This window comes from Crassostrea angulata, chromosome 2 (assembly GCF_025612915.1).
Source record: "Crassostrea angulata isolate pt1a10 chromosome 2, ASM2561291v2, whole genome shotgun sequence".
Lineage (NCBI taxonomy): Eukaryota > Metazoa > Mollusca > Bivalvia > Ostreida > Ostreidae > Magallana > Magallana angulata.
The window spans coordinates 80161352-80189270 of record NC_069112.1 but is presented as its reverse complement, the minus strand read 5'-3'; the positions used below and the strand labels follow the sequence as shown (position 1 = coordinate 80189270).

At 34.3% G+C, this 27919-nt stretch overlaps 1 protein-coding gene and 1 pseudogene across 1 annotated transcript in view; both read left to right on the top strand.

The window, feature by feature from the left end:
• LOC128171011 (uncharacterized) overlaps positions 1-27919 on the top strand; it is a 511120-nt gene that overhangs the window by 442404 nt on the left and 40797 nt on the right. The gene's annotated exons all lie outside the window — the stretch shown is intronic.
• LOC128171014 (uncharacterized) lies at positions 2108-15077 on the top strand (annotated as a pseudogene).

The following is a 27919-nucleotide window of genomic DNA, read 5'->3' as shown; positions in this document are numbered from 1 at the left end:
ACACGAGCTGTGTCACCATACACACAGTAGGATAGATCTTATACAAGAGCAACAGACACGAGCTGTATCACCATACAACACACAGGAGGATATACGTTATACATTAACAAAAACAGACAGGTGCTGTGTCATCACACAACACACAATATGTTATACCTTATACATTAACAAAAACATTCAATAGCTGCGTCACCATGCAACACACAGTAGAATGTACCTCATACATAAACAACAACAGACAGGAACTGTGTCACCATACATCACACAATAAGATATACCTTATACATTTACAACAACAGACAGGAACTGTGTCACCATACATCACACAATATGATGTACCTTATACATTAACAACAACAGACAGGTGCTGTGTCACCACACAACACACAAAATGTTATACCTTATACATTTACAACAACAGACAGGTGCTGTGTCACCATACAACACAGAGTAGGAGAGACCTCTTACAACACTTTGTGGATATTCTTGTGTTTTCTACATTAAGAATATATTAGAATTACTAAAGCATTATATCACTCTGGGAATAATGTTTTTTATAAAGAAGATATCAGAATTTCTAAAGAATTATAAAAGTGTGGGGATATTCTTGTGTTCTTTATAAGGAAGAGATATTTTTTGAGTAATCGTTATATCTTCTTTATGTATCTAACACAAGCATATTCACATAGTGTTATAATGTTTGAGTAATTGTGATATCTTCTTTCTGTTGATAACACAAAGAATAATCCTACAATAGTGTCATTCTGCACAATTTGATTGAATAAAGAATTTACGAAAAAAATTGTACTAGACTGCGTAACTTATTATAACATAGGAATACACTTGAACAGCCAAAAAAATCGTTGAAATTTCCCATAGTTTAGTAATATCAATAAAACCATTAACATACGACTATCCACTACCAGAACCATATCTTTACCAATACAAGGTAGTTTTCTGTCAGTGAGTTCTATAAACTGACCTAAACAACAAACAACTCTGCGTTTGTTTTTACTATTTGTTTGGTAAATACAAAATACAGTTACACCAGTAAAGTACTACAATTTATATTGACAAGACAAAGATGTCGAAAAGAACCACATGTCGACCATCACAGCGTAAATCTTTGACATTGATATTCACTTCCCAACCTTAATAACATTGACTTTGTCCTAAATACTCTTAACCTGATCCAGGTACCTCTACATATCAGACTACGGTAAGAGAGCGAGGGATAAAATAAAATATGGATCATAATCTTTAATACAGTGTATTCATATGTTATTTCACTCTTTGTTATTTCTTCGGGATTTACATAGGCATTAACTGTCACAGATTAACTGTTTTATCTTATCATAAAAATAAAGTTTGATAGCTAAGTCTACTAGAATGTTAAGACTTCCCGCTCATTAGCACGTACGGTCCAGTAATTCGATCTGTTATAACGTGATATTTGTTATAATATCTGCTAGAAAATCTGTTCTATCGTAATATTTGTTATGATTTGTATTAGAAACCTATTGTTGACCGTACATAATATTGTTTGTCATTATTTACCGCCAATATGCTCAAGACCTTTAATTTCGATTTAAATACAACATAGCATTTATGAACAACAACGATGTTGTATAAGGGTTTATGTTGTACGTCATATTTATTGTTTGGTATCTTTTGACAACAATTTTAGTAAGTTTTGGACAGTAACAAGCCAGTTCAAGAAATATCTACTGTATTCTTCTCAAATGTAAAAGATGGCCGCACATCCCCTTTAACAAAATATTATACATGTCTTTATCAGCGAGGTCTACTACCTGTCTTATTTAAGATACGCTTATGTCAACAACAAACCTGATCAATACAACATGTGACATGTGCAGTATACAACCTGGATATAAACTGGTCGGCAGTCCGCAATATATTTGTTTGGATAAGATTGAGATAACGATTGCACGTAACAGGGACATATGTCACGAGTTACTGTTCCAACTTCATAGCGACATTATCCTGATAACAGCCAGGTACTGTTGTTTGTGTTGTTTGTGTTGTTTGAATAACGCACCATTCTGATTTGGATCAATTTAACAGATCATAGACACTGAGAATATTTGTTGAACAACAGTTATACATACACTGTGTAAGTGAGTCCAACTGTTGGATATTCCATATCAGTCCATAAACGTGAGTAGATATCGTTAATGATAAACGTGTGATCGTTCATAGTGTAGATGGTCATAACCAATATATCCAAAACCTAGGCCTTTACACTTTAAATGTATTTAATGATTTCAATTGTATAGTTGATAACATTTTCTTCATTAATTTCAAACACCCAAAAACCAAGTGAACAACAAATTTAATCTGTGTGTTTTTTTCTATTTAATTGATGTTTAAATTAAAACAAATGAGAACAAATACTTCATTTGTGTCCCTAGGCTTATTTTTTAAATAGAACGTCTCTAACAGAGATGGCACATTTTGTTTACACAGTGTGTGAATGAGCAAACCCTTAAACAGTTGTTATTTCCTCTTGACACCAAAGGGAAATGAGATGCACTCTGAGAATTATCTGCACATAAAACTTTTGTTCGGCGATCTACTCTTTCTGATCTTTAATATTGAATTTAATTTTTACCTTCAAACTGTCTGATGTATGATGTCTCACTTATATTTATATAATCTTAAGCCATCGTACGATTAAATATTTAAATATAAATAAACAAACCCCGCTGGCGCCTCGATATGGCGTCGTTTGTATTATGAGTTATATAGTACAAAATCGATACGTAGTGTTGTCACAGGCAAAAACACTGGATAATGTAAATATTAGGTGTTTATCTCAGGGTTTTTGCTAATTAAAATAATATTATCCTAAACTTGATATTATTCATAATTGGTCCCACCTACTGACTGCAAGTAGTTGTTAATGTTTTAAATGTCATTCAAGCTGGATCATATTGTCTTGTCTATATCATCTACGTCCTAATGGTCTCAGTGAAAAATGGCAATAGCAAAATGTGAAACCTGTCGCAAATCCTTATAGCGAAATAAAAATTAAGTAAACATGGGCCACTAAAAAATAAAGGTTAGATAAGAAGTGGTAAGCTTCCCCCTGCCGACCGATCAATAAAGATTAAAGGTTACCAGAAAACAATGCAATGGTTTGTATTAATGTGTGTCTCAGACAGGGTGTGTCTAACTATATTCTTACCCACTACAATCCAACTATCCTCAAGACTCTATACATTACTTTCCCCTCAAGATATTCTCTTAACAATTCTTTTTGTTTTAAAAGTCTTTTTAAAGCATATAAAATTTTGTTTACAATGTTATTTTTCATTGTCTCTTAGGTACCTTATCCTACCTATATCTTTTTAGAGGTCCGTGTGGCTCTGCTTTCAAAATATTTTTTGAGTACCAAATTGCCGATGAATTTTTCTCCGTCTATCCCGATTTTGACAATTTCCCTGATAGTAAAATTGTTACCAATATAACATTAGGAACACGGCGGGTGTGGCCGATCGGCATTAGATGCTTACTCCTTTTAGGCAGCTGATCTTACCTCTATCTATTCGGAGGTCTGTGTTGCTCTACTTTGAATTTGTATCGCGTTTTATCGACTTTTGAGATGGTTATATTAGGACTCTGATTGGTATTGGACTTTTCCATTTTCAGAGAGAGAGAGAGAAAGAGGGAGAGAGAGAATGAGAGAGAGAGAGAGAGAGAGAGAGAGAGAGAGAGAGAGAGAGGAGAGAGAGAGGGAGAGAGAGAGAGAGGGAGAGAGAGAGAGAGGGAGAGAGAGAGAGAGAGGGAGAGAGAGAGAGAGAGAGAATTAGCAGAGACAGTTTGAGAGAAAAGCAAGCTTACAATACAAGAAGAAAAAGTATGAGTGAAGGCGAAAGAGAGAATAAGAGTGTAGAAAAAATATTCTGAGAGAGCAAGAAGCAAGAGTACATTCTGACTACTCCAAATCTGAGAGAGACAGGAGGAGTGCATGTTAAACAAAGAAGTAAAAGAAAAACAAAGAGAGTACAACATTTCCTATTCACCAGAAAATGTATCAAAGAGAAAGAATTATTTTTTTAGATAAAGATAGATCATGCAAGAGAGCAATTTTATATATGAGAGTGGAATGTAAATGATGGGAGAGCAAAAAAACAGAAAACATGTTGCCAAGAAAAAGTGAAATAAAGAAAAGAGAAAGAGGACAAGAGTACTTCTTAAGAAGAAAAAAAAGACAGAAACAAAATTACATAATTAGCACAGAGAGAGAGAGAGAGAGAGAGAGAGAGAGAGAGAGAGAGAGAGAGAGAGAATAGAAATAAAGAATAGAGAGAGTGAAAAGAGAGAAGAGATAAGAGTAGAGAGATAAAAAGACGGAGAGAGAGAAAAAAAATAAGGATGCGAGGTAAAGTAAATAATGATTGAGAAGGTAAAATACAGCATGAGATAATATTACCAACTAGTTTTGTTACTGACTGTTTACAAAAAAGCTATACTATTCTGTAAATTGTAACAAACCTAATAAGTGCTTTGTTTAGTCGAGGACCTAAAGTTTGATATGTAAAGAAACAAATGATAAAAAAGAATTAAGTTCATTGCTTAATTCTCTATTTTTTTTTTACTTTCATTAGCATTCGTCTGTGCAAACCTGGCTTTTTTTGTAGGATCGAAATATTAAATCACAGGCATAAGGGGGTTAATTTAAATATTTTGTGGCTTAAACATTAAAGGTGTGGTTAAGTGTTTGTTTAAAAATCAACTCAAACAATGTTACGTCCACCATGTTGCCGTGAAAATTTTGACGCTCGCCGTAAAAAGAAATCTATAAGGCATCGCAAGACGTGACGTGATTTATCCAATGACGTCGAGACATTCTAGTCCAAGGAAACACAAAATTAACATACAGCTACATGTTTAAGTGCATTGTACATGCACCTGTTTAATAAATAAAGGCAAAACCAGATAGAGAACACAACGACCTGAGTAAGAAGAGAAAAAGAAATCAAGAGTATAAGTGAAAATGAAAATCACAGACAAATAGAGAAAAAAAGATATAAAAGAGAGAGGGGGAGAGAATATGAAAGAGAGAGAGAGGGGAAAAACATTTTTATTAGAGTACCTGTTAAGCAGCGTAGGTCTTTCTCTTTCTCACTTTCAGTCATTAATTCTCTGCAAAATATTAGTCTGCTCTCTGCCGCTCTGCAGCTCTTTCTTTCTTTCTCTTCCTCTTTTTCTGTCTCTCTCTTCCTCTCTTTTTGTCTCTCTCTCTCCCTTCCTCTCTCTCTGCTTTATATATACTCTTTCTTTTTGATTCATATCATTTTTTTTAAATATCTACTGGTTGAGTGTTTCTATAATCTGATAATGATAGACCATCATTTTTCTCTAAAGAATAGAGAAAAGAGTTTTTCGATTAGAATGTTTTAAATTTAAAACTTCCTTACACAATTTGTTACCATGTATATCTACAAAGGTTTTAGATAGTTTCGAAGGAATATGATTGACATGATTCTAAAACACTTCATTTTTATTTGTAAGGTTGTGAGTGAAGACCTAAACCGCCCACATCATGGACACAGCATGCTCTAAGTATAGAATACATCAGTGTTCTAAATGTCCGGGGGACACGGAGTACTATTGTGAATCGTGTCCATGTGATCTTTGTCCCCAGTGTAAAGAGAACCATGTAAAAGATCTCCAAACAATAGACCATGATGTTGTGTCACTTCTAGAAAAAATTAACTACATCCCAACACAAGAGATCTGTGCGAGACATCCTATCTGTTTTCAAAAAGAGTACTGTGAATCTTGTGAACTCCCTGTTTGCCACGATTGCAACAAGCATGGAACACACAGAATTCTAGATGTAAGAACAGCCTTTAAAATAGAACGACAACAACACAGAGAAACCATTCACACGATTAGAAGTGAGGCTCTCTTTTACAGACCCCTTCTTCTGTCAGGAAACAAAGCTGATTTCAAAACTTGTCACACACAATTTTCCCTCTATCGATCGCAGATGTTTACAAAGGTCAACAAACTGAAACATTTAATGAACAAAATAATATATGATCTATTGAAAAATGTGTTTTGTGACTTTGATTTCAAACACAGATGTTTAAAGCAAAAGAAAGAAATGAACAGACATGTTGTCAGCCTACAGGAGTATGTGCAAATATATGAACAGGCAACATTCACATTCAGTGCACTACAATTCCTCTCCTCCATAAAGACAGCCCTCCCCCAGATATACCTTACACTCCACACCAGCCAGCTCTCCATGACTGAGTCACTGAACAAGAAGGATGTAATGGAGTCACTGAGTGCAATCCAAATCACAGAGAGAGGAAACCGACGCGTAGGAAACCAGTGTCTGCTGAAACTTATGTCTGCTCCAGAGTTCCATCAATCGCTTACACTCACATTGACAAGTGGTTGGTGTTGTTTTCACATTTCCTGTGTGACATCAGATCATGTTTGGGTAAGTTTAAGAGAAAACAATCTCATATTGACAAACTCAACAGGTGTTCCTCTATATCGTGTTGAGGATCTATGTAGTGATTTATATGGAGGATTACACACAGTTAACAGTGAGAATGAACTGATTTATATAGATAGGAATTATAACATCAACAAACTGTCAAATCATATGAAAACAACCACCACATTTATAAAGAGAACAGACTCTACATGGAAACCACGGTGTGTGTACTGGTCCCCGTCCACTGGGGATCTACTGGTTGGAATGCGTTGTTTAAATACAGTGACAGGAAAGGTTATCCGGTACAACAATAGTGGATAACTCACACAAACTATACATCACGACAACACAGGGCTGGGACTGTTTAATGAACCTCACTATATAACAGAGAACGACAATGGGGATGTCGTGGTGTCTGACTGGTTTAGTGGTGTAGTGGTGACAGAACGTGGAGGAAGACATCGTTTTTCCTACACAGGAAACCCATCAGGATCAGGACTAGAGGCATGTGGAATTTGTTCTGACCCGCTGTCACACATCCTTGTGTGTGATAGTAAAACCAAAACAGTACAGATGATAGACAAGGACGGTCAGTTCCTGTCACATCTACTGATAAGACCATCAGGGATATTCACGACATGTAGCCTGAGTTTTGATGTCAAAACTCACCGTCTATGGGTCGGTTCAGAGGACAACAACACGGTGGTTATATACAGGTATATCACCAGACATGATGCTCTGATAGGTAAGTCTGTGCTATTGTCAATGCATACTAATTACCATGTAATTTGAAGTCAGACATATACCTCATGTGATATTTACATTTGTAATTCAATGTAAATACATGCTTGTTTAAAGACAGTCAACATCACTTGATTTTAATAAGATACAAATAGATTACTTGTCTGTAAGTAATTGACAAATTAGATATATGCGATTATTATGCCACCTGTCAGTTTGTCTCTATATATTTGATACTCTTCTATTTTCGCATAGTATAACTAGATGCTGTCATTAGGAGTAATACCCGCACCATGTGTTTGCCCCTAAATAACACTGTTTTGTACCAGTTTAATTAAAAATGAAGGCTACATGCAAGCTCCGGTAATACAATTAAAATTTATAATTTTCATAACTGAAGGACGAGATCCCTTCCCATATGATAATACACATCGTGATATGAGCAGCACTGTATGTGCAATTTGGGGTAGAACTGTTTGCAGTGAATTTTCAGTTAATCAATAATCTTAACATTTTATGTCATAGAAAGTATAATGGTCTATATAATTATTACAACCAAAATTAAAATAAATTTATGCCCCCTCCCCGTGGCGGTTTCCAGTTTTAGATTTGCTTCTGTGTGCCTATATGAACATCACCGTGTGCACAGAGTTAGAGAAGTGGTGGGAGTGAGGGGTCCAGATCCCCCCCTTCCCATGAAAATTTATTTATATCAATTGTAAAACTACCAAAAATACACCTTGGACCCCAATGCTCTTACAGACATGTAAACGCTCTAACCCATTGCGCTTAGATGTTAGGTAACATTATTTGGGGGGTAAATATTTAATCAATATTTAATATACTTTATTGTTTATCTCAATAGGAAGTATACATCACAATATGCAGGTGTCCTGCACCACCTTAAAGCTGTTATTTACCTAATAAAATAGTGCAAGTGGATTTGAAGGATAGGTCATACAATACATGCATGTTACAAACGACTGATCTTTGTCTGAAGTTACGTACCCAACACAGGTCTGCAGGTATCATTAGCGGGTACTAGTTTTACCCAGCTCTTCGATTGAATGGGTTCAAGTGTATACATACATGGGTGTTGCTAAAACGCGGAACGGAAAACGGAACGGAAAGCGGAACGGAAGGGAAAACGGAAAATCGTATCTAATGTTATTTACCTCATATATTTGTTAATCATGCCAAAACGATATACTTTATGTACCTTTTTATTTTTTTTTTGAAAGATTAGCAATATTAGATTATTCATTCAAGAATACTTATTTCCTCAAAATTAACAGTTCATGCATTGACCACTATATTATGTTCCAAAATATCCTCGATTCACTTTTTGCTGTATATTTATATATACCTCAGGGTTCAAGCGATTCTCTTTTTTGAAAGCATTAAATATTCTTATTATTCTTTCTTTAAAACGTCCTCTCTAGCTTATCAACTGGTATAAATACACGGCTAAAAATAAAGAAGTCTAAGGGGTTTGGTATTTCAACAGACCCGGATGATAGTGTTGAAATATTGTGCAAGGTCTTCTGAGTGACTTCCAAATGGAGAAAAGATGTCAACATTTTCCATTATAAATCGTCCAAATGTGCTGCATGAATATTTTGGGATCGACAGACTATAGTCCCAACATATAATCGGAAAATCAAACTAGGCAACGCCTAGAGCTCTCTATTCAGATCATATGTATATAGCTGCTGGAATAAACAACTGCTTAGTAATGCAAACGTAAACAAAATTGCATTGCTAAAAATACTAGTTTCACAAACTACTAGTTTCACAAATTACCGGGTATTTTAATGTTTACTGTATTTTAATTTTTAATATCGTCAGTCCTACGGGTTTTTTTTCTTCCATCTTAATGATACTGTATCGTCTGCATGATAAAATATCGTCTATAACACCGACAATTCAGTTTTGATGTAAGTATATACATGTACATCATATTTGAAATATAAATAAACTCAAAACACGCATAAAAAGTTTTCAATAACTGCGTACGTTACGCTGATATGCCAGCAATACCATATAAGAAAAATAAGTAAAAAGTTATAGCTTATTTGCTCGTTTAACCATGTTAATGTTTCACAATTCGTATACATTTGATTTTTCCGTTTCGTACTCAACTAAAGCCGAATGAATACAATGCTATAATTGATAGACATTCATATGAATATTAATAAGATAGCAACATGTTGATAATCATTCATTAGATATAAATAAAAGATACAAAGTAAATCGTTTCTGGCCAGTCTATACCCTTTTTAACCGATAAACGTGATGATATTTTCCATTCCGTTCCGCTTTCTCTCTGCGTTTTAGCAACACCCATACATACATGTCTGTGTTTTCCGTATGCAGAAAAGGATTAGTTAAGATCAGCTAAAGGAATTCATTATTGTGTTTTAATTGGATTATCATTATGATGTTGACCAATTTAGGTAAGCATAATACATGTAGTAGCAGTAGCACAATATAATGAGATGCCAGCATACATATTTAAGTTCTTCTTTCACTTTCTAAATGTGATCTCCCTTTGACAGCATACTGTATCATCATCTTTTAATATTTGAATAAGCTTATCATCGTTACCTATTCTATCGCATTTGTAACGTTCTGTAATTTTAGTTGCAAAAGTTAAAAGTTATTATTTTCGTTTGTCAGACTGCACTATTGAGTTGACCCCATATTGACCCTGTATAAACAATTTCTTATTAAATTTGTGTATTACATGTAAGTTAGTGTAGACACTTTTTTATATGAATTATAATAGGAAGGAAGGAGTATTTCTTTATTAATGTATTACAATGCATCAAATACAATGTAGGTCTTGACCTTATGGGACTGTTCTGAACCCACGAAACAGGAAAATACAAAATATCTTCGAATGCCATTATGATGCATCAAATGGTGTAAAGTACATTAATGACCCCCAGATGTTGTCTTTAACCCCCCCCCCCCCCCTGCACTTTTATGAAATAGGAAATGAAACGATACACTGTATATATTTTGTTAAATTCTGAGATCTGAGCTATATGATCCTCATCCCTAAACCATATATTTTTTTTTTTGCTCTTTGTGTCATTGTGCGTAAAATTGTATTTAGATTATGCCCCCTTGGAGACACCCTGGCATTTTAGAACTAGAAATAATAATGTATTTTATTTTATTCATATGCTATACAGTAGTGTTTTATCCATGTGGGTAATTCCTAGCCTAATGATGTCATTGCTTTGTTTTGGAGACTTTACAATTGCCCAAAATAGGCGAATACACATGGCAGTGTTGCATATAACATTTTGTTTATAGATCTTAAAAATTGAATTAAACAATTTCCAAAATGTTCATGTGAATCACAAGTGAAAAAGCAATCAAGAAATGATTTAAAACTTGCTACGAAGAGTAAACAAATAAGAATGTATTAAGAAGACTGACTCTCTATAATCAGGTTAGATGGGAGGGGGGGGTGAATGTGGAGTATAAACATTTATAAATTTGAATCATTTTATTTAATTGATATTAATTGTAACTTGTCGATGAATACTACTTATTGCTTTAAGAAGAGGGCTCAAATAGGCAGATTGTCTGCTGCCCAATCCTATTATGTGATATTTTTTACATAATATAATATTGTTTAAATATTGATCCCAAGGTAGAAATATGACCTCTGATCATATCTCAATAAATCATTTGTCAATTATGCAAGGTGAAATGTATTTTTTTTTAAGAATAACATTTTTTAACAGTTTATAAGAGTTTTTAGACACCCAAATTATATTTTCATTTTAATAGATCATTCGAAAAGGGAGGGGGGGGGGGGAGAACAGTTTATATTTGAATTTGTTGGGGGGTGGGGGTTCCAAGTCATATATTTGACAATTTTTTAATGTACATGTAATTTAAAATAAGACTAAGCCATACTACAGTCATGAACATGAATAGTATAGAACAAAACAAACTTATACATGTACATGTATATAAACATAGGAATTATTACAAAACAGATGATTGATCTATATCTGGGTTCTTAAATTGAATGATATATGATGTACATTTTATATTATTGCTTCTTTGTTCAAGGCATTTAAGATGGTATGTAGGTCATGATCCCAAGTGCTCTTCCTGAAATTATCAAATATCATAAAAACCATTGAGATCCCCACCTTAATCCAAAGATATTATTCCTCCTTAGGTCATGCAGGCGCATCAGATCATTATGGCATGTAAGTCATGTCCCTAAGGGGTCATCCTGACCCCCTTAGAATCAGAAATTGTCAATTATCTTTAAATTATTGATAGTTGATGATCCTATCTCTATTTAATATTTATTATTAAGTCTCCCAAATGAAATTTGGAGACTTATTGTTTTTGTACGGTTCTTAATTGTATACATGTATTATTATTCTTCATCTTCTTTTTCTTCTTTCCCACTCTGAACTTGTTTCTCAGTGATGGCTGAACAGAATTGTACAAAACTCTAGGATATGATAGGTCTGCATATGTAGACGTCCACCCTGGTTTGATTTTTCTCATTTTGGGTTAGACAACCATTTTCGGGGTAGGGGGGAGGGGGTGTCAAAAGGGTGTGGGTTCTAAAATCGAACCTTGTAGGAAGAAACGTAGACTTATTTGTAAGATATTGTAAATGGTAACTTGAAAACGGACAAAGATAATAATATAGGGTTTTCATAATCATATATTGGCTGTTACTGGGCATATATAGGGTTTATTAGATTTGACCCCTGGGGTCATCCCCACCCCCCAGGAATTTGAAACTACTATATATCTCAGAAACTGTTATAATCATGACCCCTAAACCATATATTACATATTCATGTTTCTGATGTCAAGGCGCATCAGTGTTATGTAGGTCATGGACCCTGTGGGTGGTCCTGACCCCCTCAAACAGCAAGTCCCTTAATATCTTCAAAACGGTTGAGATCCCCACCCGTAAACAATATATATTCTTATTCCTTGTGTTAAGGGGCGTCAAACGGTATGTAGGTCAAGGGCCCCGGGGGTGGTCATGACCTACCTTGAACAGGAAGTGCAAGAATATCTCGAAAACGGTTGAAATCCCCACCCCTTAACCATATATATTCTTGATCCTTAAAGGGCATCAAAAGGTATGTACCGGTAGGTAATAGGCCTCAGGGTTAAATTAAATTTTTCAAAACCGTAATGCACATCTATGGAACAGTTCCTATCCAAGATATGATGTGTCTATCCATTAAATCATAAAAGGAGTTCTAGGATATATGGTTTTTTTTAAGTGATAAACGTCAATTTTTTGCTACTTTTTGACTCCCTGGATGAAATTTTAATTTTTAAAACCTTATTGCACATCTATAGGAAAGCCCCAATTATATCCCAAGATATGATGTAGCTACTCCAAAAATTGTAAGAGAAGTTCTGGGAACCATACTTTTTTGCAAAAAAAACGTCATTTTTGTTGCCCACTGATCCCCTTAATAAAAAAAAAATTCTGGAACCTGAACACGCCTGATCATGACACCCGCAATAATATTCTAGAAGATCATTTGGCTACTGCCAAAAAAAGAGACGTTTTTGAAACCAGTTTTTTGTAAAAAAAAAAAACAAAAAAAAAAAAAAAAAAAAAAAAAAACACGTCATTTTTCAGCCATTAAATGACCCCCAGGACAAAATTGAAAATTCCGAAACCTTATTGCGCATCTATAGGATACCCTAAAACATATTCCAAAATATGATTTGTCTACTGTTGAAAATGTAGGAAGAGTTCGAGGAAGAAGGTTTTTTGTGAAAAAAACGTCATTTTGTACCCCCAGGACTAACAGAGAATCTTTGAAACCTTTTTACAAAACAAAATGATACCCCAAATCAAACTCCAAGAGTTCAGTTTGCTGGTTTATAAGATGTAAGAGCAGTTTGAGAAAGTAAAACGTGACAGACGGACGGACGGACGGATGGACGGACGGACGGAACAGGGTAACAACAATATACCCGAACTTTCTTTAGAACGCGCGGGTATAACCAAGTTTTGTAAATCGTAAAAATACTATCCCGAAATAGAGCACTGCAAATGTTGTCTAAGAAATCATACAAGCGCCGACAGCAGGTTTGGAACTCATGATTCAAAAATCATTTCGTTCAATGGCCCAACGTTTTACCGTTACTCCACAGCAGCCGATGATGTAAGAGGCTGTTTTTCTATATTAAAAACGTAGATATCTACAATTGATATCAGACAACTGATTTTTTTTCTTCTAATTTTTCAAAAACCTCCTTATTTTTGACAGGATTTTTAAAGTTAAAGTGTCTGGTAAACTTTTGAACAAATTGAAAACCCCTTTACAAAGAAATTGTACATGAGAATCACTAAAAAGCTTTTAACAGGACGCGTGATAAAGAATGTACAAGAAAGAAATCAATGAGATTTTGTCTGTCAATCAAATCAAGTTTTCTCGGTAAGGTCGATCGTGTGTCATTTCTAAGAAATAAAAGACACGTTTGTCGATTTTAATGAAAGTGATTTGTGATTGTACAGCAACTTGTTAATAAAATAATCAATCAAATCAATTGAATAATATGTATGAAAGAGCTAACGTTTGTTTTCCGATGATTATTTTTGGGGACTACAAACGTCCCAGCTACTAATAGCTATATACATCAGTATACAACAGTCAGCATAATAATACCACGCTCAAACCCTGACTACTATTTGTGCATAGTTAATGCACGACACAAAAGTATAATATAAATATATTTTATTAATGAAAAAATAATTAAGCAATTAATTATATACATCTTTGTGTTTATTATCAAATAGAAATTGGTTCTGTTTTGATAACAGAAAAACGTTGCTGTAACAATCATTATACAAGATGTACTATTTGTAATCAATCTTTTCCATCTGACTGTTTGTGTCTGATGTTTGTAGATCTGAATTCCGCCACTGCTGATGTGATGGAGTCACTGAGTGAAATCCCAACCACAGGGACAGAAAAACCACAGCAAGGAAACCAGTGTATGCAGAAACTGATGTCCCACGAGTTAATTCACTCACTCACAGTGACAGGTGTTAAATGTTGTCGTCACAGTTCTTTTGTGTCATCAGACCGGATCTGGATCAGTGATATATGGAATAATCCAATCTTGACAGACACAACAGGTGTCCCTCTACATCGGGTGGAGGATTCGTGTAGTGGTTCATATGGTGGATTACACACAGTGAACAGTGAGAGTGAACTGATTTATATAGATAGGAATTACAACATCAACAAACTGTCAAAAGATATGAAAACAACCACCACATTTATAGAGAGAACAGACTCTACATGGAGACCATGGTGTGTGTACTGGTCCCCGTCCACTGGGGATCTACTTCTCGCAATGCATGACTATAGGACAGGGAAGGTAACCCGGTACAACCAGTGTGGACAACTGACACAAACTATACAGAACGACAACACAGGACTAAAACTGTATAGTGTACCTCACTATATAACAGAAAACAGGAATGGGGATGTCGTGGTGTCTGACTCTAGTGCTGTAGTGGTGACTGAGCGTGAAGGAAGGCACCATTTTTCCTACACAGGACATCCATTAGGATCAGGACTGCGGCCACGTGGAATCTGTACTGACGCGCTGTCACACATCCTGGTGTGTGATGGTATAAGCAACACAGTACAAATGATGAATAAGGACGGTCAGTTCCTGTCACATCTACTGACAGAATTACAAGAGATTGGCGAACCAGGCAGTCTGAGTTATGATGTCATCACTCACCGTCTTTGGGTCGGATCACTGGACAACAACACGGTGGTTATATACAGGTATATCACCAGACAGGACGCTCTGACAGGTATGTCTGAGGCAGTATCGTTCACGTCACTCTAATTAGGTGTAGATAAATAGGACGCACATTTTGTGTAAACAATATTAAATTATGGTATGCCATGAGATTTTTACAAAACGCTTTCATACACAGAAAAGTCCAACACATTTCGAAGTAAAATGATAAGAAGACAAAGTATACAGCTTATCTGCAATATGATTATTCATTCTTTAAATAAAAATAGTTTAAACCGAGCTAAAATATTAAATATGCTTTTATATTTTATGTTATGGTATGAGATTCCAACGATGTGTTATGAAAACTCAACGTAATGTTATGTTATGGTGTTATGAAAACTCAATGCTATGTTATGTTATGGTGTGGGTTGTTGAACTGACCTTGAGCACCAGTTGCGTAGTCTAAGCTCAAATCATGTTGATTTCAAATAACATTGGCTGATCATAATGGGTGGTTGACCAGCAACGAAATAACAGGCTTACGTCATACTGCTGTTTGATTTAAGTACCCACGTCCCAGCTCTTGTTTAATTTGTTTTACCTCTTCTTTTGTGGAGTAAATAATAGCTGTGACACCAGATTGACGGTAAGACCCAAAGTAAAAAAAAAAAAAACTCTTGTTAAACTGGTTTTAGCCATAACTACTACTAGTTATATATTGGAATGCTTTGGTTTATCAGTTAAAAATATAAATTAAATGTATTCTATCATAATAATAAGTACAGTCACACGTCAATGTATTGAGCTGAATAAAATAAAATGTCTTATTAATTAATTTGGTGACACATGCTTTTGGTTTTTGTAATAAGTTATGTTTTTGTTACAAGTACATATATTGAATTGGTTTTAATAAATAGATGAATATTGAAGCCTGTACCAATATGATCAATTTAAACTTTTATTTTGTAGAATAAACTATATTACATATCCTGTATGATATTAATTAATTAACAGCTAATTGATGACTTGTTGTAGATGAACACACAACCCGGCCTGATGGGGAGGCCATGTCCAGCTCAACTTCAGCCATATAATGGAGAGATATTGAATATTGACAGGTTGTAAATGTTTCTGTATGAAAACCGATTAGCTTACATTTACGTGAAAGATAATTGTTTGACATAATGCATTATTTCTTCTGAAAATTCTGTTTCAAAATATACAATACAAAATCATTATGGGACGGCGCTTCAACATGGAGGCAAGGTCAGGAAACACGAAATGTGTAATACCAACACATTAGATATGTCATTACCTTTTTGAACATTCAACTCAGATCAGTTTAAGAAATAATCATAATACGAATGTGATCAAATATGTCCTGAACATACACACACTCAGAAAGATATCTGGTCAGACAACCTAGCAAACAAAAAGAATCTAATTGCCAAATGACCCTACGATTTTTTGGGCAAATGCATACTATGTTATTAGGAAGGCTAATACATGCATTGCCTGCTGCCTACTACATTAATGCCAATTTATATTTGCATACAATATGTTTAAATCAGAACAAATACATTTAATGTCTTTGCTAAGAACTGCGATGCTTTTAGAAAACCTATGACTTTGTCCTCCTTCAGGAATGAAACAAGATGCCCAACTGTTTCCATTCTCGTTGGAAAACCACATCTCCAGTCCGTTTCCATATTTATGCCTATCAAAATGTAACTGAGACAATGTACCATTAGCAAATACGTGAAACGTCCCTACCATATACAGTGACAGCCAATCTCATCAAACAATTTGTGTGCAATTACATTTTTTTAGCGGATCTTAATTTTCGGCAGTCTAATTTTGAACCAAATATATCTCCAAATATGACCATATTCCGTATAACGGCAATCCCCCAGTCAATAACTATGGCGGGGATACGAGGCTATTTTAAACCAGTATCTACAATGCCAAATTCAAAGTGATTGCTTAATGAGATGATTTCAAAGGAAGTTATTACTGCTTTAAATAAATCGGTTGCCACAACTAATTCTCCACTAAGAACACCGAAAAGGGGAAAATATACGAAATACATCGATTCCGATCGTGCCACTATTGGCAGATATGCGGGTGAAAACGAAACCCCAAAATGGAGTTGTCTTTCTTTTTGCTCGGTAAATCGAACTGAGACGAGCACATGGTGTACATCAATGTTGATACCCAGATTAATAGGAATAAGTAAAGTGTATATAATATATGAAATAAAGGTAAATGAATAAACACAATCATGATAATTAAGGACTCGTTAACAGAAAAACTATTTTCTGATGTGTATGTGTGTTAACTGTAACAAAGTCACGATTAAATTCCCCCTTTTACCGCCGTTGATTTTAATTTATACGGACATGTACAATTCGAAAAATGATTACGCTTAAAAATTCAAATCGCCCTATTTTAAACCAAATTCGTAAAAAAATCACAGCAGTAAAAATAACTCGTTATACGGTAATTGTATTCCCTTATTACCTTCCTCAGATTACTTAAGTCAAATGATTTGGAATAAAAATGGAAGTCGTAAACTTACTTTGTCATTGGAAATCTAGAAAAAAATATTTTGTTAAAAACCATTCCGATTGCACACAAAGTACTCTGAAGTTGACATTAAAAATATGCTAAATTTTCTGATGGACAACATCTATGTAGTTTTCGGAAATGTCAATTTTTATTGAAGAAACAACTGTCGATGATATAAAAACAATCCTAGATTTTAATTTAACTTTGGGAATGGTTGTATAAATCGTAAAAATAATGCAATGCAAAAAAATTATGCTCATCTTTTAATTATTTTTTTTTTGTATTATTCTCATACACTTACAGCTATATATTAAAATGAACCTGGAAAACTAACTAAATTAATGAATTTACAACAACAAAAACTCGCTGTCTTTTCCATAAGTTTGTGAAACTCTGAACTGTTTGTCTAAGCGTAGTATTTCTTTACCTTAATCATCTTCACAATCTATTTATTTTATCATCAATCTCGTTTTATAGGTCATTCTGTAGTTCCAATTGTAAAAGTACAGTTACAATGTAATCAGGTATTTTTGATTGAATGTTTATAGAACTATTTTGTCCTTAATATAATAGTGGAGAAGTTCTTAATTAAAGTTAATTAACATTTCATAAAGTAATTAAATCTTCTAAATGTACTGCTGCTTCCTGTTTGGTTCTTCATCAGCTGGTCTCTTAATTGATTAATTGTTTGGTTGAGATATGGATGTTATGACATTTTTGTTCATAACTAACTGGTCTTAGTCACTAGAGAAGTGGACATTTTACAGTGATAGCATAGTTTGGTTTGCTTGGTAGTAGCTACATTGTGATGGCATAGTTTGGTTTGCTTGGTAGTAGCTACATTGTGATTGCATATATTTTGGTTTACTTGGTAGTAGCTACATTGTGATGTCATAGTTTGGTTTACTTGGTAGTAGCTACATTGTGACGGCATAGTTTGGTTTACTTGTAGTAGCTACATTGTGATGGCATAGTTTGGTTTACTTGGTAGTAGCTACATTGTGATGGCATAGTTTGGTTTACTTGGTAGTAGCTACATTGTGATGACATAGTTTGGTTTGCTTGGTAGTAGCTACATTGTGATGGCATAGTTTGGTTTACTTGGTAGTAGCTACATTGTGATGGCATAGTTTGGTTTACTTGGTAGTAGCTACATTGTGATGGCATAGTTTGGTTTGCTTGGTAGTAGCTACATTGTGATGGCATAGTTTGGTTTGCTTGGTAGTAGCTACATTGTGATGGCATAGTTTGGTTTACTTGGTAGTAGCTACATTGTGATGGCATAGTTTGGTTTGCTTGGTAGTAGCTACATTGTGATGGCATAGTTTGGTTTGCTTGGTAGTAGCTACATTGCTAGACTGCAAAACCAATTTGATGGTTTCCTAAAAGTACCCGGTGAAGTAAGATTCTGAGGGATAGGTGGCCATACGACAAAAATATTCTAAAATATTTTTGGGATGAGATCAAAGCATACTTGATTGTGTTTTCATCATATTGTAGGCGACGGTGTAACTACATACACAAGTCTGATCCTCATTGCAAAGGGCATTTTAGCTATTAAAGATGAACTCGAGAGGTTTGGTTTGAAGAAAGTTGTATTTAGTGAAATTGTACAGAGAAAATATAATGCTTAATATACGCCAGGACTATCTATAGAGAATTTCGATTAACAAAGGCGAAAAGTAAATGTGTATTTAAAGAAGAAGCTACCAGGGAGCCATATCTGCATCAAAGACATAACATTTCCAAAAGACTATTGTACAGACCTTGCGCATTATGATGAGAAGAAACATCATGCCATTGAGAAGCCCTTTTTCAAGATAATGAGAGTGTTTTTCAGCCTAAAGGTCTCTCGATACAGAAAGTGATAGTGTGAAAACCATGTGTGCCTCCCCCTCTCCACCCCCCCCCCCCCCGCCCCATTCTCCCGACTTATTGTTTACCAAGATCGTGAATTGAAAACAGACAGTGACCGTGTAAAACCATTTTTTTTTGGGGGGGGGGGGGTGACTAACACTTGACTATGAACCAAATTTGAATACTATATATGATTGTTTCGTTTTGATCTGATATGATTTGCCATGAATCAATATTACTCGCACACGAGATATTTGCTTTGATCTCGATACAAAACAATTCACAAAATGTCTTGGCGAAGCTGCAGGTTAGATTAATTTTACCAAATTAGAGTGTTTTGTCTGAATTATATGAAAACATCTCTTTGTCACCTCGCTTCGTTTTTTGTTTTTTGTTTTTTTGTTTTTTTTTTTTACAATTTTCGAAGTTTCATTAGGTACATTTTTTTTCAATTAAAACTCCGGGGTTTATCGACTTCTAACGTCGTGAAACAGCACATGTTTCTTGCAGAATATGTTAAGCTTATGAACATTGGTCTTACCAATATACATACAATATACATTCATCTAGATACATATTAAACACTTCTTGCTTACTATCAGTATACTGTATCTGTGTAGACTTGTTTTGTGTGGTCAAAACATAAAAGGAAGATACGTGTCCTACAATGTTTCCAGTTAAATCTTTAATGTGTGAAAAATAAAGTTATGTAATCTTATCAACTATATTAAAGTATGTAGTATATTTACATGATTACAAAATTAATGCTAAATTATTTTATAAAAAAATACATATCATAAAAATAATATAAAAAAACTTAGAAAAATGTTTAAAGCAAAGTAACACGGACTTCTAAAAAGATGGAGGTGGATACTGTCTGCACCCGCCGTGTGCTCATTGTCAAGATCATGAAAAATGGAAGAAACCCTAGTCAGTCCGGTGTATAAATAATTGTCTAACAAGTATGTAAAACGTCAGTTAGCATGTGATCTATTGAAACATTGTAATTGCTGATAAGGACAATGTATTGACCATAGAACTTGTAATGGTAGAATCCCAGTTTAATGAAATGGTAGAATCAAATTACAAGAGTTTTTTTTTTGCAATCTAGAAAACGCTACTTTGTAAACAGAAAGTTGCTTAAATATTTGGATGATTGTTTGTGCATACAAACTCAATTATTTCCTTAACTGTGGATAAACTTCAAAGCAATGTTGTAGATCTCACGCCATTTCTACTTGGAAAATACTATATATTTAAACGTGCTTTGTTTGGTAATTAATGTGGGATATGAAGATGCCGATATTACAGGAGAAATACATATCCCGCGTTAGCAATGAATTTGTTAAATACCCCAGTATTTATAGCATTTTTGAATAAAAGAGCTTTAGAATGAGAAACAAAATAAATAATTATGATAGGATACCAGTTGAAATTGACGCCCCTCGGAAACCATTGTCAAATCTGCTTCACGTCGGGGTGTCAATCACATGTACAACTGTTTGTTTCCCTCCCAAACAGACACTATTTTATGACGTCGTCAAACATAGGACGGTGTTAAGAGTGACCAATACAGCTTTAAAACAGATAAGTTTATTGAGAAGATATTGTTTTTGTTAAAATATAAAAAATACAATGATTTAAGAGTTGTTGCTTGTATTTTTCTTTGAATTTGATGATATTTTGTGAATCTTGATAAAATAATCAATAATTCGCATGATCCGACAATTCACAATAAAAGCAATAAACATGTAATAATATGTATTACGGTGCTACCGTTCTGGCCAGCGCAGCAAGAATTACACATACCTTGCATCATTGTCAACCTATATAGTGTTATTCAGGTATCAACGAACGTCAAAGAATTTTTGAGAGATTATTTCTCGACAATAAGTATGCCGGGACAAATATACTAATTTTAATGGTCATGATACATAAAGCGCAACCTCCTACCCCTCTCCCGAGAGAGAGAGAGAGAGAGAGAGAGAGAGAGAGAGAGAGAGAGAGAGAGAGAGAGAGAGAGAGAGAGAGAGAGAGAGAGAGACCGGTTCCTGTTTGTAGGTGTGTAATTTCCCACTTTTAAATTTAATCTAATGCAATATCTACATAATTTTTTTAACTGTTTATTTTTTCTCTTTATTCCTTTTTATTTAGTTCAAAATATCCAATTGTTTATTTCCTCCCTACTGATATACTCATATACTTACCTGCCTACTGTATATGCATGCACAATTAGCTTTAAAATGAATCGATCGATATGACAGTTAAGTATGGCTCTTGCTAGTATATATTTAAATAATCTCTTTAAAATAAAAAACAAATCATATGTCAATGAGACAGGTATCGCAGTCCTTACTGAAATAGCTAGTACACGCATAACAGATGTTTGATCCACCTCTAAATTTATCGCGGGAAATATAGCGCGAGAGCACTGTGACGTCATCCATAACTTTGTTCGTCTTTGTTTACGTTTCTCGACTCAATACGTAGGTATGGAAGCAACTAACAAATCGCTTGAGTCTTGCCAAAGCATATGCAGAACTCTAAACGTGTCTTCAAACCTTAAAACACTGTAAATTACGAGTTAAAAGTCGGCCATTTTTGGCACAGCACCACGGGTGAAAACATTAGAGAGCATTATGGTACGTAGACAACAAATTTTGTTTGATGAAATGTAGGTTTAGCTCGTTCTTTTTCCCGCGCACACTGGTTCTTAGAGCTCGCTTCGCTCGCCGGCGCTGCGCGCCGGTGAGCTGCGCTCGCTATGATAAAACTGATACAATAGAATAGAAAATGTTGACGAGCACCGGGAAGTATACGTGTTCCTTTGATATTCTTTAAACCCTCTCTTATTACTTACATGTATGGTATAATACAACTGGTGATTATTGCAGGATATGAAGGTGCCGAGATAACATGAACATACATAACCAACGCCAGTACATGCGGTACTGTGGTGCATGCGCAGCTGGTAGAATCATCGTGCACTTTAAACAGCTGATCGAAGAAGTAATACAAACTTATGTTGTATAAATGCATTAGTGTTTGAGTACGGTAGGATGATCGCATATTGCATAAGCATCGCGATATATTTTCAGTATATCCTGTCACCTTTTGTCTACATACCGAACGAATAGTATACGAATCATTGTTATGACAAACACAACATCAGATCACCCCCGTTAAAACACATACGCCAAAGTCAGAAATATGAACCACAGTCAGAAAGGAAATAGGTGTTCACCAGTGCATGCTAAGTGTATCTTTGGCGAAATTATTGACAATTTTAAGCATTTTAAAATCGTTTTTTCTGGTCTTACCTGATTAAAAACGTCAACAGTTTAAATATTTGCCGACAAAATTAAGTCTGTTGTAATATATACATAACATTATAGTTTAACTAAATAAAGCCAAGACCGTTTTTCTACAATAAAAAAAACGTGCATTAATTTTCTTTTTCACTGTTCTATTTACATACCGACCATGTTCGGAAACAATGCATCATTGTTACAAGAAAAAAAGCATCCGTTTACAGGGGTCAGAAATTGGAACGAGAGTAAGACAAATATTTTAACAACCCTAGCGTGTTAACCGGTGCATGGGAATTGCGTCTGATCTAAAAAAAAAAAAAGAGTGTAAAGTTTATACATTCCAAAGATGTAATTCAGTGTCTCCTTTCCGCATAATGTAACCGATCTTTACAATTTATTAATGCTAACCGTACAATGTGTTACTTGTTTGTTTTATAAATAGTAAAACAAAAACAAACCCAATATTGATTTTGAGTACAGGAGTCACTTTATGTTTTCCATATACATCAAAACTGATCAGCATAGGAACAACCTGTGCAATGTGTTTCCGCATAATGTAACCGATCTTTACCACATATTAATGCTAACCATACAATTTGTTTACTTGTTTGTAATATAGAAAGTAAAATAGAAACGAACCCAATATTGACTTTGAATATAAGAGTCATTTCATGTTTTTCTTACACAATAAAACTGATCAGCAGAAGAACAACCTGTGCAATGTGTTTAATTAATTCAGTATAATCCTGATTTTTACTTTATTAAAGCATTACAGATTTTTTATGTTTTTTAAGACATAAACCGGAACTTCTATAGCCATGTTTGATCTTAAAGTTTATATCTTCTTACAGTTGTACAAAGTGTATGCATATACATTGTAATATGTGTAACATATATCATAGAGAGCACACTGTTTCTGACAATGATGATTGTATACATAGCATACATCCGTGTAAACAGTCTACCAATGATGATTGTATATATAGCATACATCCGTGTAAACAGTCTACCAATGATGATTGTAAATATAGCATACATCCGTGTTAACAGTCTACCAATGATGATTGTAAATATAGCATACATCCGTGTTAACAGTCTACCAATGATGATTGTAAATATAGCATACATCCGTGTTAACAGTCTACCAATGATGATTGTATATATAGCATACATCCGTGTTAACAGTCTACCAATGATGATTGTATATATAGCATACATCCGTGTAAACAGTCTACCAATGATGATTGTATATATAGCATACATCCGTGTAAACAGTCTACCAATGATGATTGTATATATAGCATACATCCGTGTAAACAGTCTACCAATGATGATTGTAAATATAGCATACATCCGTGTTAACAGTCTACCAATGATGATTGTAAATATAGCATACATCCGTGTTAACAGTCTACCAATGATGATTGTATATATAGCATACATCCGTGTTAACAGTCTACCAATGATGATTGTATATATAGCATACATCCGTGTTAACAGTCTACCAATGATGATTGTATATATAGCATACATCCGTGTTAACACTCTACCAATGATGATTGTATATATAGCATACATCCGTGTTAACACTCTACCAATGATGATTGTATATATAGCATACATCCGTGTTAACAGTCTACCAATGATGATTGTATATATAGCATACATCCGTGTTAACAGTCAACCAATGATGATTGTATATATAGCATACATCCGTGTTAACAGTCTACCAATGATGATTGTAAATATAACATACATCCGTGTTAACTGTCTACCAATGATGATTGTATATATAGCATACATCCGTGTTAACAGTCTACCAATGATGATTGTATATATAGCATACATCCGTGTTAACAGTCTACCAATGATGATTGTATATATAGCATACATCCGTGTTAACAGTCTACCAATGATGATTGTAAATATAGCAAACATCCGTGTTAACAGTCTACCAATGATGATTGTATATATAGCATACATCCGTGTTAACAGTCTACCAATGATGATTGTAAATATAGCAAACATCCGTGTTAACAGTCTACCAATGATGATTGTAAATATAGCATACATCCGTGTTAACAGTCTACCAATGATGATTGTAAATATAGCATACATTCGTGTTAACAGTCTACCAATGATGATTGTAAATATAGCATACATCCGTGTTAACAGTCTACCAATGATGATTGTAAATATAGCATACATTCGTGTTAACAGTCTACCAATGATGATTGTAAATATAGCATGCATCCGTGTTAACGGTCTACCAATGATGATTGTTAATATAGCATACATCCGTGTTAACAGTCTACCAATGATGGTTGTAAATATAGCATACATCCGTGTTAACAGTCTACCAATGATGATTGTATATATAGCATACATCCGTGTTAACAGTCTACCAATGATGATTGTATATATAGCATACATCCGTGTTAACAGTCTACCAATGATGATTGTATATATAGCATACATCCGTGTTAACAGTCTACCAATGATGATTGTATATATAGCATACATCTGTGTTAACAGTCTACCAATGATGATTGTATATATAGCATACATCCGTGTTAACAGTCTACCAATGATGATTGTATATATAGCATACATCTGTGTTAACAGTCTACCAATGATGGTTGTAAATATAGCATACATCCGTGTTAACAGTCTACCAATGATGATTGTATATATAGCATACATCCGTGTTAACAGTCTACCAATGATGGTTGTAAATATAGCATACATCCGTGTTAACAGTCTACCAATGATGATTGTATATATAGCATACATCCGTGTTAACAGTCTACCAATGATGATTGTATATATAACATACATCTGTGTTAACAGTCTACCAATGATGATTGTATATATAGCATACATCCGTGTTAACAGTCTACCAATGATGATTGTATATATAGCATACATCCGTGTTAACAGTCTACCAATGATGATTGTATATATAGCATACATCCGTGTTAACAGTCAACCAATGATGATTGTATATATAACATACATCCGTGTTAACAGTCTACCAATGATGATTGTAAATATAGCATACATCCGTGTTAACAGTCTACCAATGATGATTGTATATATAGCATACATCCGTATTAACAGTCTACCAATGATGATTGTATATATAGCATACATCTGTGTTAACAGTCTACCAATGATGGTTGTAAATATAGCATACATCCGTGTTAACAGTCTACCAATGATGATTGTATATATAGCATACATCCGTGTTAACAGTCTACCAATGATGATTGTATATATAGCATACATCCGTGTTAACAGTCTACCAATGATGATTGTATATATAGCATACATCCGTGTTAACAGTCAACCAATGATGATTGTATATATAACATACATCCGTGTTAACAGTCTACCAATGATGATTGTAAATATAGCATACATCCGTGTTAACAGTCTACCAATGATGATTGTATATATAGTAAACATCCGTGTTAACAGTCTACCAATGATGATTGTAAATATAGCATGCATCCGTGTTAACAGTCTACCAATGATGATTGTATATATAGCATGCATCCGTGCTAACAGTCTACCAATGATGATTGTATTTATAGCATGCATCCGTGTTAGCAGTCTACCAATGATAATTGTAAATATAGCATACATCCGTGTTAACAGTCTACCAATGATGACTGTATATATAGCATACATCCGTGTTAACAGTCTACCAATGATGATTGTAAATATAGCATGCATCCGTGTTAACAGTCTACCAATGATGATTGTATATATAGCATACATCCGTGTTAACAGTCTACCAATGATGGTTGTAAATATAGCATCGTGTTAACAGGCGCTCCCGTCCCTTTAACAATATACATCTAACCGTGTGTTGCATGCAGTATTATATTATCAGTGATAAGTGAAAATAAAACTAAAATTCTTTTCTGAAGATACCAAACTGTCTGAAAGAGAGAGAGAGAGAGAGAGAGAGAGAGAGAGAGAGAGAGAGAGAGAGAGAGAGAGAGAGACAGAAGAAACAGAGAGTATGCTATATTTACAATCATCATTGGTAGAGATAGTGTTCTCCCTATGATACATGTTTCACAAATGAAAAGTGATATATCGTTGTTAAATTCAAGGGTACGTTTCCTACAAAAAGGAAGTTCTATTGAAGCTGACGATTTTAATTGTGGTCACAGAGAAAATAACTAATAGTTATACCAAAGGACTAACTGCTAGTTGTTTTTGTTTGCAGAAAAATTAGCTCAGTTTGATACTCAAACATAACGGTATTATATTAATTAATCAAGAATGTATAAAATTTCATTCTGTGTAACCAAGTGATGAAATCGAACTGTTTGTAGCAACTTAATTAGTATAAGGATCATCTTATTGAAATGATATATATAATTCGAACTCCATTTTTATTTAACATTTTATTCCAATCCAAAATCTATGTGTAATCAAAATATAATATTACAAATTCAGCTCCAATGTTTAATTAAAATATAACTACAAACCAAATGATCTATGTTTACCAATATTAATGAAATATGTAGTCTTTAATTTATTTTGTTTCGTGATATCTAAATTTATATTTTCAATTCATAATGTACAACTAATTGTCAAGTAAAGGAAGCACGCCTTAACCGGGTTTTATTCCATCTAACATTGTGATACATCAGATTGCGGCCGATATGATGTCCTTTACGATGAAAACTATAACCTTGGAAACCCAACTCTTTAACGACCAGATCGAGTACTAATGACACATGGACACCTGTTGCACTTTTCATTTAAATCTGTAACAAAAAATGCTGTGCTCCTGTTAGCTAAAATGTGTTAGGGAAACCCACTCTTTAAAAACAAGTTCAATTAACAATGACACGAGTCAGATTTTAGTAAACATTGCTAAAGAGTAAACACTGCTAAAGAGTAAACACTGCTAAAGAGTAAACAACACTGCTAAAGAGTAAACACTGTTAAAGAGTAAACACTGCTAAAGAGTACACACCGCTAAAAAGTAAACACTGCTAAAGAATAAACACTGCTAAAGAAAAAACACTGCTAAAGAGTAAACACTGCTAAAGAGTAAACAACACTGCTAAAGAGTAAACACTGCTAAAGAGTAAACACTGCCAAAGAGTAAACACCGTTAAAGAGTAAACACCGCTAAAGAGTAAACACT